Genomic DNA, 17,999 nt, shown 5'->3' on the forward strand with positions numbered 1-17,999 from the left:
AGTATGAGAGAAAAGTCATTTTGAGAAAATGGGCTTTAAAGATTTATATTGTAAAAATTCCACACATTTTTATACGAAAACATTGCTAACAAGCAAAACAACTGGCCAAGTAATTGTTTATAACAATGTAAACCAGGAACAATGACTATTGAATAAAACAACATTGCCAAACAAGATCTTCAACTAACCACAGGGAACCACAAATACAGACACAAACTTATCAACAGAACTGCAACTCTAGTCATCTATGTCCATAGGAACACAAAGTTCACATAAAGGGTTGAAAGCCTAGCTCACCGTGCCTGCACCATATGTAGGCCCCTTACCCCTCTCTTGCTGATGCCTTTTCAGCTGTGCTCAGAGTCTTTCTGCAACGTTTTACACTCTCAGACTGGATGGATTCAGCTTTTGTGATCCTCAGCATATCGGTTTCCCTGATGGTGGTGACGGTAATGACAGTGCTTTCCAGCCAAAACTTATCCATAATGGCAAGCATGGCAGAGGCCCCCTCATTAAAAGCTGAAATGGCCATACTTGCAGCTGCCTCAACTCTACTCTTACCTACAAACACTGTTTTTGGACACCGGGCCCAAATGACGGAGTTGAGGCACTCATTCGCATTTTGACATGCGGTGGTATACAGGTATCAGCTTCTGGCCCACCTCCCGAGACAAAAAGTTTCCTGCATGGAGCCTGTGGCTCTCTGGAGTTTCTCCAATTTCCTCCGCCCTCCTATACCAACACCAGGACAGGTTGCACCTGGTGTGCAAGGGGACTTCGTCACAGGACATGCTATGGAGGAGACCAGCCCAGATCTCATTTTTCATTTTCTCTATGGAACCCTGTTTATTTAAAATTGCCCCCCTGTAATAATTGTGTAATGTTTTACATTTTTTGGCCGTTAATTTTCTCAGACCCTTCCCCCCCAATTTGCGTTCAGCACTTAATTTTCGTAGTGCTGTGCCCATACGCTTATGGGCATGGTTGATGCATTCTAATTTTACTACCTCATGCCCAGGGTATGGGTTGAGGGATACCACCTCCCTGAATGCAGCACTGTCCCCATCTGACAGCATCTGAATGTATCTCAGCTGGTGGCGACTCACAGACTTGGCCCACATCCTTTTCGCTGCCTCCTGCTCCATAGCCTTGCTTGAGCCCCTAAAATTTTGTGCACAGTCATGCGTTTCTCTCCAGCTGTCAATTTCCTCATCTGTAATCTTTCCCTTATGCCTGGCAGCTTCTTTAAGGGCACAAGCATGGCAATAGGAGGATAGAACCTCAAAGTCGATCACCAGTCTCGTAAAAATATCGATGCCCACCCCGATCCCATAGTGTGATGTGAACCCTCTTTTCTGCCAAGTGCCATCAAAAGACACACTGATATTTATCACCGCATCTGCATCCTCTCTCAGCATCTCTGCCACATCTGCATCAGTATCTGCATAGGCCTGCCTGACCTGCTCCCTGGTCCTGTGAAGTGACTCAACACCTCTCTCAATTTCTGCCGCTAAAATGAAATGTGTATTGTATCAATAACTGTTCATTTTTGTTTTTATAGATACAGCACACAGAAATCTGTACTGTAAAAGTAAAACTGACCACCGCAACACAACATAATGACACGCTCCTGCAGTACTTGTCATCTTTACACAGACAGCACTCAAGCTGTCACAAGCGCGGTCTCTGTGGCTCCCTCTGTCCCGCGTCAGCTTGAACCCTCACCTGAGTATTGACTACGTTACCCATAATCCCGTACCTGGGAACGCTCACTTCCGGTTCGGGGTACCCGGTTCACTTCCTCTATGGCGGCCATAATAGCGTGCCACGCCAGCTCTTTCATTGCGAAGTTTTGTCGGTTATGTACCCAATCCTGAGCGTTTTTCATCGGACTGTCTTACTGCTGCCAACCGGACTGTATCTACTGTGTGTGAACCTCTTCTGCCTGCCCTTTATCGACCCACGCTCTCTCTACGGACTATTGCTATTGATCTCAGCCTGCCTCGACCCCTTTGCATGGACTTTGACTTATCTTCTGGATTTACCTTCACCACACCAGTCTGCCGTTGTTGACCTAAGCCTGTTTGATTTGTCTGTTTATAATAAACTGTTGCACATGGATCCAATGTCTCTCGATTCCTCTGCTGCCGCGTCACACGAGCAATAAACTGCTACAGAACCCTTGATTCTGTGGATCTATATTAATTTTTAGCCCTGACATACCACAATTCGGACAAGTTAAATCACCAATCAGCTCATTCAGTCGCGCAACATGAACAAGCAGCCACTGTTGTGTAGAGTGCACTTTATTTATAGATTGGCTTATATCTAAACCACCCTGGTTTCCCATCGACAGCTTACGTTCAGATGCGCTTCCTGAGGGCATTTCACTAGGTAGTCCATCACTAATTTTTCTTTTCCCCCTTGCAAGTGACAACTGCTGTACTCTTTTCGAGGATTGACGCGAAGTCATTTTCATTCATTCACTCAAAAGATCCCGCGGAAAGCTAAACCAAACAAGGAAGCGTCAAAGCATACCATGTGACGATTCTGAACGAATCACGTTGTCAGAAATTATCTTCAGCCAATGAGATTGCGCATTTAGAGTTAAATCCCCTCTTGTACTTTCACGATTGGTTGCTGATAAAAAGGAAATGACCATATTTGGATTCGACAGCATTGTACAGAAGAGAGAGAGCTTTCCAGCAGTTTACGTGATGACTGGGTACAGGCAGAGATCGCGGAGCAGCATGTTGATTTAGAACGCCAACTTTTGTTGAATTTATGAGAAATCTACAGACGCAAACAGACAAAGTGCAGTAAAATAAAGAACTAAATGTGTATTTCGGACTTTTTTTCACCACAAGTCTAAAAGAAGACATGTTATTGAAGACAAATATCCAAAAATCTCAAAATTGACCAATAAAAAAACCGATGTTTTTGCCTGCCGTGTCTCGCCTTAAAAGTGAATTGAATGTCAGTTTGGTAAGTGGTTAAGGGCTGGGCTGAGTGCTGAGGCCAAGGCCATATAGGCTGCTCCGCCATGGCTTTCCAAGTTTCATGATCCACCATGTCTTCCTAAACGGTTTGCTCCGCCAAGGCTTCCCGAGCTTTTGTAATTCAACAATGGCTCCCCGAACTGTCTGTACAGCTCCCTGATGCACCATGGCTCCCCGGTCCACCATGGCCCCCCAAGCAGCACCCTGATCCACCATGGCCCCCCAAGCAGCACCCTGATCCACCCTGGCCCCCCAAGCCACACCCTGATCCACCATGGCCCCACAGGCAGCACCCTGATCCACCATGGCCCCCCAAGCAGCACCCTGATCCACCATGGCCCCCCGGGCAGCACCTGGATCTGTCAAGGCCCCTTGAGTACGCTGATCTGTCACGGCTCCCCCAAGCTCTCTGATCCACCATGGCCCCTAGAGTACCCTGATTTGTCTTGGCTCCCAAAGCTCACTGATCTGCCATGGCTCTTTGAGGTCCTTGATTTACCCTAGAGACCTTCTATGTCTCCCTCAGTTAGCAGCTTCCAGGGGGCCAATCCCCCTCCCCAGTTGATTATGTTACTGCGTGAGATGTACCCTCTGGGAAAGGGGAGTTATATCAAGTTTACAGACTGATTTTGCCTTATTTTTCACCTTTCTTTGTTTCTGTTTGTCTTAAATGTCTTTATATTGTATTGGATATATGTTCCCCTGATTACCCTTTGTGGATTTTATTAAAGAACTTTCATTTAATTCTAACCTCTGTGTTGCATATAGTCGTGACACTATGAAGGTAAAAGTGATATAAGGCTATAAGCTGTACAAAAATAAGTGGACCACATCATGAAATCAAGACAAGAGCTGATAGGTTCTTAAAGTACTGAGATTGTAGTGGCTGAAAGTGCAAAGAGTGAAAAGTTTTACACACTGTGTGAACAGTGTATGACCGAACTGTGTAATTTGGCAACAGAAAAAATGCTGTGCAAATGAGAATGAATGAGAAGTGTTTGAAGTATGTACTTAAAGTTATGAGTTGTATAATGTAGCTTGGCTGGGTAGCCAAAAGAAAATAAATAAAATCGGCTGATGAGAAGCTATTTGTGCATAGATGGAGGAGGGGTATGAAAATGTGTTACTGCTGAATACAACTGGTTAATCAATTTTTTAAAAATACTTTCTTTAATGTATAATTAACAAGAAAATGAATGAAGGCCAACTGCTTAGGATTGTTTATTGTAGCAAATGAATTATAAAGGAAATAGTAATAATATTTACTGTACATACAGGCTACTGAAAGTACAACAAAGAATGAACTGTGCAGATTAAAAAACAGACCTGCACAAACCTAGTATAATATTTCAATGCTTCTGATAAAGTCCATAAACGTAAACAGATATTACAACAGTAAATTGAGATCAACTAAACAATTAGCTAAAATACACTTAAAGTCCCCCTGAAATCAAAATTAAAGTTTTTTGGCTTTTAGTATGAATATATTAGCCTTAAGGTTATCTATAAACTAGTGTGCTGCAAAACAAAGACAAAATTCGCGTTTACAAGATATGGGCATTCAAAACTTACAGTCCCGCCCCCTACACAGAGACGCATTAACCCGGAGCAGATCATATGCGCTCATATGTACGGACAGCATGTATTAAATTACACAGCCTCAGCATGATTATGATCACTATTTGGTTTTAGCAAGTTTCATATTGAATCTGTGCGGTAATTTATTAGTCTGTGGCTGTCATAAGCTTACAAATGCGGCTTTACCGAGCTCAATGGATCTTGCCCGAGCAGATATTAATGGAGAGCTATTGGCTATTCAAAATTAGTGGGCGGGGCTGGGCGATATGTTTTTGTTTCAGTTAAAGGTTGTATCAGCGATTTCTAGCCTAAAACATAAAGTGTCAATTTCAGCTGACCTTTCTTCACGATCCGCTCGCTGCCTGCCCCATAAATTGTCTGTGAAAAAACCGCGTCTCTCTGGTCAGCCTAGGGTCCGAGATATGCCAAAAAAACAATCGGCGCTATCAACACACCACACATAACCAAACAGTGTTCCAACCAATCAGCGTCAGGGGTTTGGTGTTGTGGACTTTCCTACTGGTGCTGGGATGTGAGTGAGGCGGAGCGAAAGTCCACAACACCAAACCCCTGACGCTGATTGGTTGGAACACTGTTTGTTTTTGTGTGGAAAGGTTGGTAGTGCCGATTGTTTTTTTGGCATATCTCGGACCCTATGCTGACCAGAGAGACGCGTTTTTTTCACAGACAATTTATGAGGCAGGCAGGGAGCGGATCGTGAAGAAAGGTCAGCTGAAATTGACACTTTATGTTTTAGGCTAGAAATCGCTGATACAACCTTTAAAAGTACGTCACCACATAGAATAACGCTGCGTGTTTCAAGGCACTTCAGTGGACCTTTAAAATCAATGGGAACAAGTCATTTTGTTCAGTTTATGTCAATTAATTTATAATCTTCCAGTTACATTGTTGCTTTTCCCAGCAAGGTCAAAGTTTGTCTAATATTTTGATACAGAGAAATCCACACATGCAATTGAGTGACATACTCGTCATAGTCACACTTTGAAGGAATCTACTGCAATCACTTAATATTTGAAATTACAGTAAAGCAGATGATCAGGTATGGCCACAGTACAAAAAAAGCCTTATGATAAACAAAAAGAGATGAAGGATGCATGAAAGTGATCAAATGTATCCTACATTTAGCTTTGGTGTGAACATCCTTGATTTCACACAGCTTTTTTCTCATTACACTCTTGAACAAGGAACACAGACAAAGTCTGACATTTGCATGATTTTTAACATATCTGTAAGTGTGATGGAAAATGTTTTTATTACTTTGACTACACTTGAATGTCTTTCAAAATGAATGAGCAGATGATTCTAGAAATTGCTCCTTTTTCTAAACTTCTTGCATTGAAGAAAATGGCAGTTCCTTTCCAGAATGAGTTTGCAAATGACGTTTCATGTTGCTCTGACATGTGAAACTCTTCTCACACTGAAGACACTTGTACGGTTTCTCTCCAGTGTGAACTGTCATGTGAACCTTAAGGTTTACTTTATGCGTGAAACTCTTTCCACACTGTTCACAGGTGTAAGGTTTCTCTCCAGTGTGAATGCTCAAGTGAACATCAAGACTTGTTTTATATGAGAAACTCTTTCCACACTGAGGGCAGGTAAAAGGTTTCTCTCCAGTGTGAATTTTCATGTGGTTATCAAGCGTACCTTTCAGTGTAAAACACTTTCCACACTCTGGACATATGAATGGCTTCTTATCGGTATGAATTTTCATGTGAGTCTCAAGAACACCTTTTCGTGAGAAACTCTTCCCACACTGTTAGCAGATGAAAGGCTTGTCTCCAGTGTGAATTCTCATGTGGACAGTAAGGTATTGTTTCTGTGTAAAACTATTCCCACACAGTTTACAGATGAAAGGCTTCTCTCCAGTGTGAGTTCTCACATGAACAGTAAGGTTATTTTTCGTTGTAAAACTCTTTCCACACTGAGGGCATATGAACAGCTTTTTTTCGGTGTGAATTATCATGTGAGTCTCAAGAACTCCTTTTCGTGAGAAACTCTCCCCACAGAGTTTGCAGGAGTAAGGCTTCTCTCCAGTGTGAATTCTCATGTGGACAGTAAGGTTTTGTTTCTGTGTAAAACTCTTCCCACACAGTTTGCAAATGAAAGGCTTCTCTCCAGTGTGAACTCTCATGTGGACAGTAAGGTTTTTTTTCTTTGTAAAACTCTTTCCACACTGAGGGCATATTACCGGCTTCTTTTCAATGTGAATTTTCACGTGACTGTTAAGATGTCCACTTAAGATAAAACTCTTTCCACACTGTTGGCAGCTGTAAGGTCTCTCTCCAGTCTGAATTCTCATGTTAGAATTAAGGTTTGTACTTTGTGTTTTTTGATTTATTTCTGGTGAGGATGTTTTTTTATTCTGTGAGCAACTAATTGATTTTTCTTCAGTTTTGAAATCATGTTTCTCATTTTGATCTTTCTCTTCTGTTTCATTGAGTTCTTGACTCTCCTCTTTCAGTGCCATCAGGTCTGAGGTCAAATAAGAAAAATGTAAGTAAACAGCAGTTTAAAGGCACGAAGCAACAGACATCAAAACACTTAGACTAATGCTGTCAATTAATTAAAAAACTATTTGACAATAAACAATTTCACATTGAATCTTCAAATTAATGTAAGAAAACATAAAGATTGTACATTTAAAAAATGTGGCTTATTGGCATCTTTTTACCAAGTAGCCAATTGTTACCAGTCTCATTGATACAAATACTGCTGCTGATCTGTCTCTATTAAACACATTTCCTTCCAATTTTAATCATTAATTATAGCTATAAATAAAAACAATTATTTGTAACATGTATATTGTTGTGCTTTTATCACAACTACTATATAATGATAAAAAAACACTCCTTTTAAAAAACCCACACATAATCTTCCATGTTCATCTTCACGTTAGAGAATTTAAAAGCAGCATTCAAGTAAGAAATATTTCCTAATTAAACCCACAAAGGTTACGATGAGAGATTTTCGGTTTCTATTTTATTGTTTGGCTCCAGAGTTGGAGAGTAACAAAGTACATGTAACGTCATTTCATATTTAAAATACAAAATGAGTAACTATTACAGAACATGTTACCTGTTTCAGATGCAGAAAAGTTAGTTGATGCATTCATGACGTCTAGACTGGACTATTGTAATGCACTACTATGTGACTGTCCTGCATTTTCAGTTAACAAGCTACAAGCTGGTGTTTCTGAAATATGATTATTTATTGCTTGTTGTATTGAACATTCACTGCTATTTACATTTTAATATCACACTTTTGATGATAGCAGAAAAATCACTTAATAAAACAAATGTCAAGTTAAAAACTGAAGTGTCATTGTTTGCTTCAAGCAAAATAACATTTTTTTTTGTCAGATACCGCTTTCATTGTTTTCTAATCAAAAGTAGATACTGTGTTTAATGTTACACAAAATATGTTTTTTTTCTATAGAGCTGGACATTTTAATAAGGACCAAATGAATGAGTTCAGCTTTGAGAATAAAAACCAACCTGTTTGTTCCTCAGTATCTTCATGTGTGACTCTGAATGTTTCTTCAATCTTCATGTCTTCACTCTCCTCCTTAATAAACGCCATCTTTGTAATAGTGTCACGTGGATCTCTGTTGATTCTCCAGGTGTTTTTCTGTGTGTTTGTACACTGTGTCCTGTTTAAGATGAGAATACATAATAGAAAAATCAATGCAAACTCAATCTCTGGGTGAGTCTCAATCAGCTCCTAGTTCAGTAGTCAGTGCCCTGGAAAGACAGTCAGAGAGTTAATAGACTTATATATAAAAATTATAAAATATATACAAATAACACCAAAGGTTCATATTTCGATTATAATTTTAGGCTATTTATATTTGGTACTAAATTATTTGTTTTTTCATATCTAAAATATTACACTTTCATGAAATCATTCTCGGTTGTGATTCATTCGTTTGTGTTTGTTGTTGTCGTTTGTAGTCCGCATGCCGCTGGATCGAATCACTGAATCATTTCACAAATGATTTGATTCAAATGATTCGGATTCTCAGTTTCTCTCATCACTTCTTATCATCACACAATTGATTCAAGAGAGAGCGAAATGAGACTAAAGGCTGTTACTAAAGGCTAACGTCTTCAGTAACACTGGATAAAAAATTTCAACGTTATATTTAATAAGGATGATTTATTTTACATAGCTTGTAAAAACGCTTTAAAAACGCAACAATGTCCATTGGTTTAAAAACTTTAAAAGCACAAACCTTTCTTCAGGTGAATCACAAACAGACGAGGAGCTCGGCGCATCTTTATGACGTCACATCACCAGAGCAAAATAAAAGTCCCATTGGTGCACTGCTCTCTAGAATCACAAATATATCATAGAAATGTTGTATATAGAATAGAATTTCGTACTCATGTGATGATGCTTTTCTAAAGTTACTAACATTGTAGATCTATTAATAATATTCTTTATTAATGTTCATTTATAAGACTATGCTTTCTGTTTATATACCTTGCCATTAAATTCACATTAAACTAGTCAATGCTGCTGTGTAACGTTTACCAAGGTTGTGTGATGGCAAATTTAAAAGGAAAATAGTCCATTGATTATGACCTTTTCAGTTTCGTTAATTGGCAAAAACATATTCAACTGTTACTCCTCTTTTTTTAACATTTAACATAACATCTTCTTTTGTTAACATTGAAAAGTTTGGCTAATAAAGACACAATAAACAGTTTATTAGAAACTTTAACTAGAAGTACATCCATCAGAAAAAAAATCTAATATGTCATGTTGTATTAGTGTTATGATTTTAGTGAAGTTAGAAGTTTTGAAAACAAAATACCTTTAATACACCTGCAGGAAAATGAAGATCAGGGGTCCGTTCTTCGTACCTCGCTAACTAAGTTAGCTGGATTTGATTGTTGACGATTTGGCATGATCTTGGATCGCTCGGTTCTTCGAAGCTCATCCTGGACTTGCTGTCATAGCAACAGGTGCGCAAGCTTAAACCTGCTCTGGAGCAGGTTTATTTCATGTAAACAGGATTTAGGCTGCGCTCCTGGCGGGTTATGATTGGTTGAAATGGCGAAGTCACATCTGATTGGTTAAAGAGCACGACTGACGCGGACTGACTCACGTGGGAAAAGAAAAGTGTCTTGCAAGAAATTGCATATAAATATATGTGAATATATACTACCGTTCAAAAGTTTGGGGTCAGTAAATGGTTTTTTTTTTTTTTTTTTTTTAGAAATTAATAATTTTATTCACCAAGGATGTATTAAGTTAATAATTAAAAATGTATTAAAAGTTAATAATAAATAATTTACATTGTTTTATATATATCACAGGTTCCAAAAAAAATTTGGCAGCACAACTGTTGATATTATCCAACATTGATAATTCTAATAATAAATCAGCATATTAGAATGATTTCTGAAGGATCATGTGACACTTAAGACTGGAGTAATAGCTGATAAAAATTCAGCTTATCATCACAGGAATTAATTCTATTTTAAAGTATGTTAAAATAATAATAATAATAATAATAATAAAACATTTTATATTGTAAAAACATTTTGCAATATTACTGTTTTTTTTTTGTATTTTTAATCAAATAAATGCAGCCTTGATGAGTATAAAAGACTTCTTTAAAGACTATTACAAGCCTTACTGACCCCAAACTTTTGAACGGTAGTGTATAAAAAAATAAAAATATAAATAAAATAACATATCAAGGAAAAAACATGTAACCGGGGCAGCATTAACGCATTTAATGTGTTCACTACTTTTTGCCAGCCCTCTCTCCTTGCTTTTCCAGCCTTTGCAGTGTTCCCTTGCGTTTTAAATAAACTCTGAAACTCCTGAAATCCCTCAATCAAGAGTTCTTGCTCTGCTGCAGAAAAATACTGAGCGAGCTCCTATGTCATGTTCGCCGACCAATCAAAGAGTTGCCCATCAATGTTTCTACTATCGATACGTAGCCCCTTTTAAGCCACCCAGTGATCTCAAATAACTTCATCCAGCTATACTAATCATCAACAACAGGTGCGTTCGGAGAACCGGAATAGCGAGCTCATAGTTAGCGCGATGATTTGATCTTGGATGTGTCATTTGATCTTGGATGTGTCATTTGATCTTGGATGTAGTAAGCAAGGTACGAAGAACGGACCCCTGGAGACTCTTGTTTGAGCTGGTCCTGTGTGTCGCTGTGGTCATCCAGACTGACTAAAGCACTCAATCACTGGAGTTTATTTAGATTTCAGGAGGCCGTTCTTACAGATGAAGACAAAGCTCTCAGACCACAAGCTTAAACACAGTATTCAAGGATGTGAGCAGTTCGTTTTAAATTAATATATTTAGCTTTAGGAGTGTGTGAATATGAAATCATAGTAAGTGTCATCTTTTGTCTTTATTGGCTGTTGATGTTTCTGCCTCATTTCTTTAATTGGTGTCTTTGTTTCTGATCAATATCTGAGTTAAATATGAATGCAGAGGCTGAAGGTGAGACTTTCCCTGATCTCTGTGATAATGAGTCTATAGTTCTGCTGATTGGATTAGAGTCGCTGTAAATCTGGGCAAATTCCTGTAACTGTTTACATCCTTTGCATATTTTATCTTCTAATGATGATCCTGAAATCTGAATAAAACTACAGTGATTGAGTCTTTAGTCAGTCTGGATGACTGCAGTGACACACAGTAGCATCTCAATCAAGAGTCTCCTGATCTTCTCTTCTGAGTTTACTACAGGTCTAACTAAATATTGCTCGTATTTTGGTTTCAAAACTTGTAACTTCACTAAAATCATAACACTGATAGTACACAATTATACTTTTTAATGAATGCACTTTGTATCTTGTATTTATAAACTTAACTGTTCACTGTTAAAAGGGAAGATGAGGAGTAACAGTTAAATTTGTTGACATGGTTTTTGCCAAGATGCAGAAAAGTTCATAATCAAGTTTAATAAATGAATGGCAGAGAGGATGGCAAAAGGAAATCAAGGGTAGACACATTTTTCTGTTCAATCTAAAGTTAGAAACAAATGTTTTTGTACTTGTCCATCCTGTAGGCACTCAGTTAAACTGTAGATTGAGGTTGGGGCATTGTGGGTTAAATACTTTTTTGTATATTGTAGGAAAGCATATTATTCTCTTTTTTTTCTCTCCTTTAATATTCACTCACAAAGACTGTTGATGCCGATCAAATACCATTATATGAGTCTTAATTTGAAGTAATTTTCATTTTTTTGTGCAGATCGGCTTTAAAAATAAAAATAAAAAATAGCGCACCTTGTACACGCACAGTAATATCCCCGCATTATTTTCCCTCCTTTTGGCGCTTCACACTCCAGTCCAGCGGGTGGCACTAACACACACACTTCTGTTTGATAAACACCATTAAACCTAAGAAGAAGAAGATTTTTTTCACTGCTCTCTGTTGTTTTGTTGTGATTCGGTTTTAGTTCAGTCTGTGAGAAATGAAGTTTCTGTAAATAGAAAAATACCGTTTTTGAATCCGGTCAGTAGCCTAAATACCTGTAATATTCTCATCCTCACAGCTGTGACTAGGTTTGGAAGTGAGCAGGAATATCTGGAGAGGTTTGAGCTGAACTGAGATCTGCTGCTGTGAAGATGTTTGTTAAAGTGGAGAGTGAGGAGAACATGAGTGAACTAGAAACCTGGAGAATAAAACAGGAACCAGAACATTTGAAAATAAAACAAGAGGAACCAGAACCTCTGAGAATAAAACTGGAGGAACAAGAACCTTTGAGAATAAAACTGGAGGAACCAGAACCTTTGAGAATAAAACTGGAGGAACCAGAACCTTTGAGAATAAAACTGGAGGAACCAGAACCTTTGAGAATAAAACTGGAGGAACCAGAACCTTTGAGAATAAAACTGGAGGAACCAGAACCTTTGAGAATAAAACTGGAGGAACCAGAACCTTTGAGAATAAATCTGGAGGAACCAGAACCTTTGAGAATAAAACAAGAGGAACAAGAACCTTTGAGAATAAAACTGGAGGAACCAGAACCTTTGAGAATAAAACTGGAGGAACCAGAACCTTTGAGAATAAAACAGGAACCAGAACCTTTGAGAATAAAACATGAGGAACAAGAAGGTTGGTTTTTAATCTTCATTTCATCTTTAATGATTGTTTGTGGTACATCAGGCTTTCAAAGCTTTAATAATACTGACACAATTAAAATGGAATATATCGTATTACATATATATACATAGCCTATATTAGGGCTGCACGATTAATCGAACGATGTTGTGAGGTGCGTTTAGTCAATGAAGTCGGTACTTTGATTAGTAGTAAATCTCCATCACGTGCGTTCAGCTGCGTTCAGCTGGAGCGTTCAGAGGCGTAAATCACTGACAAGCTACGCCAAATCGCGCTCAAAATCGAATGCGATTTTGAACGCGATTTGGCGTAGCTTGTCAGTGATTTACGTCTCTGTGTATTAATTGCCGCTCCAGCTGAACGCACGTGATGGAGATTTACTACTAATCAAAGTGCCGGCTTCATTGACTAAACGCACCTCACAACATCGTGCGGTTAATCGTGCAGCTCTAGCCTATATATTTATTTATTTATTTATTTTACATTATATTACATTTTATTTGGATAGTCCCCCTAGTCTATTGACTAGGAGCAACTTTGCAACTACATGTCAACTAACACTCTTTAGATTATTAGTAAACTTAGATTAAGGTGAGGCTAGGTAGTAGATTCACATACTTGCAAAGTTACATATCAGTTTGTCTTTTGGGGAACCTTCAAAATACAGTGTTTGAATATATTTCATTTCATATTATGTAGTATTACATAATACTAATAATAATTACTGCTAGCTGACATGCAGTTGCAGAGTTAGTTCTCAAAAACTGTCTAAGACTGAGACTTATAATACGTTATTACTATGAGGAGTTAATCATAGCCTTAAAAGCTATAACCACAAATAAGTAAATATTATAATACATTAAAACAGTTCTTATTTATACTATTGAGATGATACAACATACTATAAGGTTTTTTTTTATAATGCATTATGCATTCAATATAATGCAGTAAGAATACTCTTAAAATGCATTATAAATACGTGTTTCAAAGAAAGTGTTACTCAATTCTTTTATGAACAGATCAAACAAGGCTGATGCAGGAACAGTAGTGTTAACTGTAGTCTTAGTGGTGCGGCAGAAATAGTCCAACATTTGTTCGTACAACATTTTGGGAGAGAAATTCAAGCACTTTTCAATGACTTTTAAGTATTTCATACAACTATTTCCAGCACTTTATAGCTCTAAAATCCAGTTTAAATTATATTTTTAATGGGACCAAACACAATATATATCAAAATAATGTTTTTGTAATAAAAAACATTTATGTAAAATAACCAGTAGATGGCAGCAGAGGCGCACTTATTGACTCATTAGTCATTCATTTTGACTTCCTTTATATTTTGAAATGATAAAATAACTATTTTAAAACAACACTTCATCAAGAAACTTTTTTCAAAACGCCAAACTTTTCTTCACTTTGCGACTGAATCGCACATCAATTATAATCACTTAAGTTGTTGGTCAGTTGATAATGGTACATATAGTAAGAGTAGAATATATACATTTTCTATATGAAAATTAGATTTTCATGTCACTAATGTTAATGAAAGTAATTTTTGCATGTCTCCTAACTCAAGTTCAGTGCTTCGTTGTCAAATGTGTCTTACCAAGCAATAGACGTAATATTTTTCAGTAACTGCACTTCTAAATTCAAAACAGTAGTAATTTTATGATTGACTTTTTATGCACTTTTAAGCATCCTATGATGATGCTAAAAAGTGCATTATTTTGTGTATTTGTTGTGATGCAATGTGTTTATGCAGTTTGAGGTTTAAAAAACATGTTATTTTCCACATACTGAACATTATTGTTGCTCTTCTCTGCCCTCCCTTTTTGAAACACTTTGATTTTTACAAAACACGTTGTTGATGGAAACCGAGGTGTTCTCTGATTGGCCAGCTATCTGTGCTTTGTGATTGGCCGAATAACTTAAGTGTGTGTTGTGATACCATTTCTTGGCGCATAGTAGTCTTGCGTAGCCAGACCTTCAGACTGATGGCTGAAGGTCTGGAATTCATGGCAGCTTTGATGAGTAGCGTCTCGCTGCAGCCTGCGGTGGACATCCAACCCCGCCCACATCCAAGTGTGACGCCAGAGGCCACGCCCATGTTCAAACACGTCACACATCCAACATATTAAATAGTATTAACACATATTAAAATAGTGATAATATGATTAGCAATGTTCACTAGGGATGTAACGGTATCAAAACTTCACGGTACGGTAATACCTCGGTATGAATGGCACGGTACGGTATTTATTGAATCATTTACAGGAAAAACAAAACTAATGAAGAGACTCAAAAAAAGTGCCAGAAGTGTTTATTAAACAGTTTACATGAACACTGAACATATCAATGGCATACAAATTAGCCATCTATCTGTAAACTTTGAAACAGAAACTTAAATATTTCAATTTTAGTAACAAAAAATTATTAAAGCATGTAAAAAAACAGTCAAATCAGTTTAGCTGAATGAGCTGTCTGAATCTAGTTGTCTGCTTGAAATAAGATTTTTTTTTTTTTCTTACCCCATTGGCAGATTATTTAGCATGTTTTGAACAAAAACTCACTTAATTTTGACTTGTTTTTACTGAAAACAAGACAATAATTTTTACTTGTCTAGAAAATCCTTCTTGATTTAAGAATTTTTAGATATTTTGGCTGGAAACAAGACAAAATTCTAAGTAAGAAAAGCATTTTTGCAGTGCAGTAGGCTCTCATGCCTTTCTTTCGCATTAAATCTTTATTAAAAACAATCCTTTAAAGAACTTTTCTACCTGGACAAGTGCATCTATTATGTTGCCTAGTTTATTTAAAACTGCACCTTTCCTTATTTTAAACCTAGCCAAAAAGCCACGTGTTGAGTGTGAAACACAGTAGACTTCATTTATATGCATTTGTGGTACATTTCCGTGTCAATCCATGTTCATTTTTACAGCGAACAATGCACTGTAACATTAATTCAGCGCATACAGCGCAGCAAAAAATAGACTCGGTGCCGAAACGATCACTGCAGTGCTGCAAAGGCACCGCTTCTAGGACGTACTGCCGGAGATCAACCGCGTGCAATGTGAACGCTCTAATCCGTTAACATGGGTGCTGAAAAGAATACGTAACGCATACGCACTTCAGACGGAGCAGGTTCGACCATTTCCATCTCTTTTCCTTGCTGCTACAGTCTGTAGTGACAACAGACCGCAAAGGATGATGGCCACACCTGGGCTGATGGGAAATGTAGTTCCCACTACCTCCCATTCGCTCCATTCGCCTGAGCAAACTTTTCTCAGAAGATCTATTGTTTAATCGAGTCATGCGACCACGGTAGTATCGAAAAAATTTGTTATTGCGGTATGACGGTATTTACAATACCGTTACATCCCTAATGTTCACATTTGTGGACATATCTTTAGAGAATTAGATGAAAATGAAAATATGCTAAGTGTTACTTTTACAATAACAAAACTTAATTGTCCGTCTAATCTGATCTTGTCTAAGCTATGTCAAAATCGATTATAATAAACGTGAATTTATGTCATTACACAAACAAATAGGGTAAGGTTTAAATGTTTTATTACCAATTACCATTTTCCTAACTTTAATCAACCAAAGCAAGCGTTTTACCGGCTGTTCGAATGTAATTAGTTGTAATTTGTATTATTTAATGCAAACTGTTTTGTTTACATCCCCGATACAGCATACTTCCGCCATTCTTACACATGCAACATCGGGATTCTTTTTTTTTTATTTTTTTTTTTATTAAAGAATAATTGGACATTACAAAAATAGAAAAAAAAAAAAAAATAGAAATCCAGATACACAAAATACAAGCTTAATCTGTATACAGTAATACAATATGTATTAAGAGGGGAAACTAATACCATACAGAGAGAAAAAAAAGCTTATAAATAAAAAGTAAATAAATAAACAAAAACTAAATTAAAACCTAGAAACAACTAAACAATAGTTCAAATTTTCTTCCTTTTCCCTTACATATACAAAAATTATATTGTGGGAGCATAACCAGAAAAAAAGTTCTCTGTGAAATGTAACAACAAATGTATTCATTTGTTTTAAAGACTTTTTAAAAACTTCTATTTCTGATAAAAATAAATTACATTTTGGTATGCATTTAGCAAATTTCTGTTTATGATTATAATATTTGCCTTGCAAAATGACACAAGTCTTCCTCATGTGTGTTTTCAGAAAATGCAGGTATTATCAATGTCCATGAATTTAGAAAGAGCTACTTTACATTGATAAATTTCGTGAAGTATTTTGAAATGCACCGCTTTAAGGCTACCGATGGAGAGGGGAGTCACACAATGACGCATTGACGTGGGCGTGGTGTCTGACGTCACACATGGATGTGGGCGGGGTTGGATGTCCACCGCAGGCTGCAGCGAGCCCTACTTGGCTTTGATTGGCCAAGGCCCGCCCGCCCATAAGGCCGTTTGACAGACATGTCAAACAACCAATCACAGTTCGCTTCGTTCAGCGTCACGTTTCGGTGCGTGGAAATGCCCCCACAACAACAGATGGGCATGCAACAGTCAGTCACTGAAATAACCAGCATTGAAAGTTAAATAAGTAGAGGGAGAACAAGCAGTAAGTCAGTAATTTGTTTGTGAGCATCATAAATGTGTATAACAACAATGGCATCTGCATAAGCACATTTTAGCAAAACACAGAGTAAATCAGTCTGCGCTTTGTTTCCCAGCGGACCGAAAAATAAACGCAACACTCGCGTCTCCTGGACATCCGATCTAATTCAACGAATCAGATGACGACTTCGACATTCCTGAAGTGTTTCCAGTACTGAATTCTTTAAATATGAAAATGTACTTAGAGGCCGTCAGTCATAAACACAGACTGTTAATGCAACATTGTGATTGGCCCACTTTATAGCCTTAACCCTTTGTGAACATCTGGCATTGTGAGGTGCTCTCCCAGGTTCAGGAAACAGTTCTCCGTAAAATGCGCATTACACACTCGAATATTTGCATTTCACTGTTCCAGAACAGTGTTGTAAATATAACTTAAAACACTGATTTATAGTTGTTTTTGTATTTGAAAGGCCAAACAAAGAATGTATAGTTTTTCAATGAAACGGACTGCGTCTCCACAACATGGCGCTGCAAAACTAGTACAGCCGGTTAAGTTACGCCTTTTTTCTTTTCATATTTATATGGGTGGTGTTACGCACATTTACTCACCCGGTGATGTGGACAAGTGGGGGTGTGTTTGAACGAGCCATTTCAGGGAGTTGTGGCTAAGTCTTAAAGGTCCCATATTGTACACATT

This window comes from Garra rufa, chromosome 1 (genome assembly GCF_049309525.1).
Source record: "Garra rufa chromosome 1, GarRuf1.0, whole genome shotgun sequence".
Taxonomy (NCBI): domain Eukaryota; kingdom Metazoa; phylum Chordata; class Actinopteri; order Cypriniformes; family Cyprinidae; genus Garra; species Garra rufa.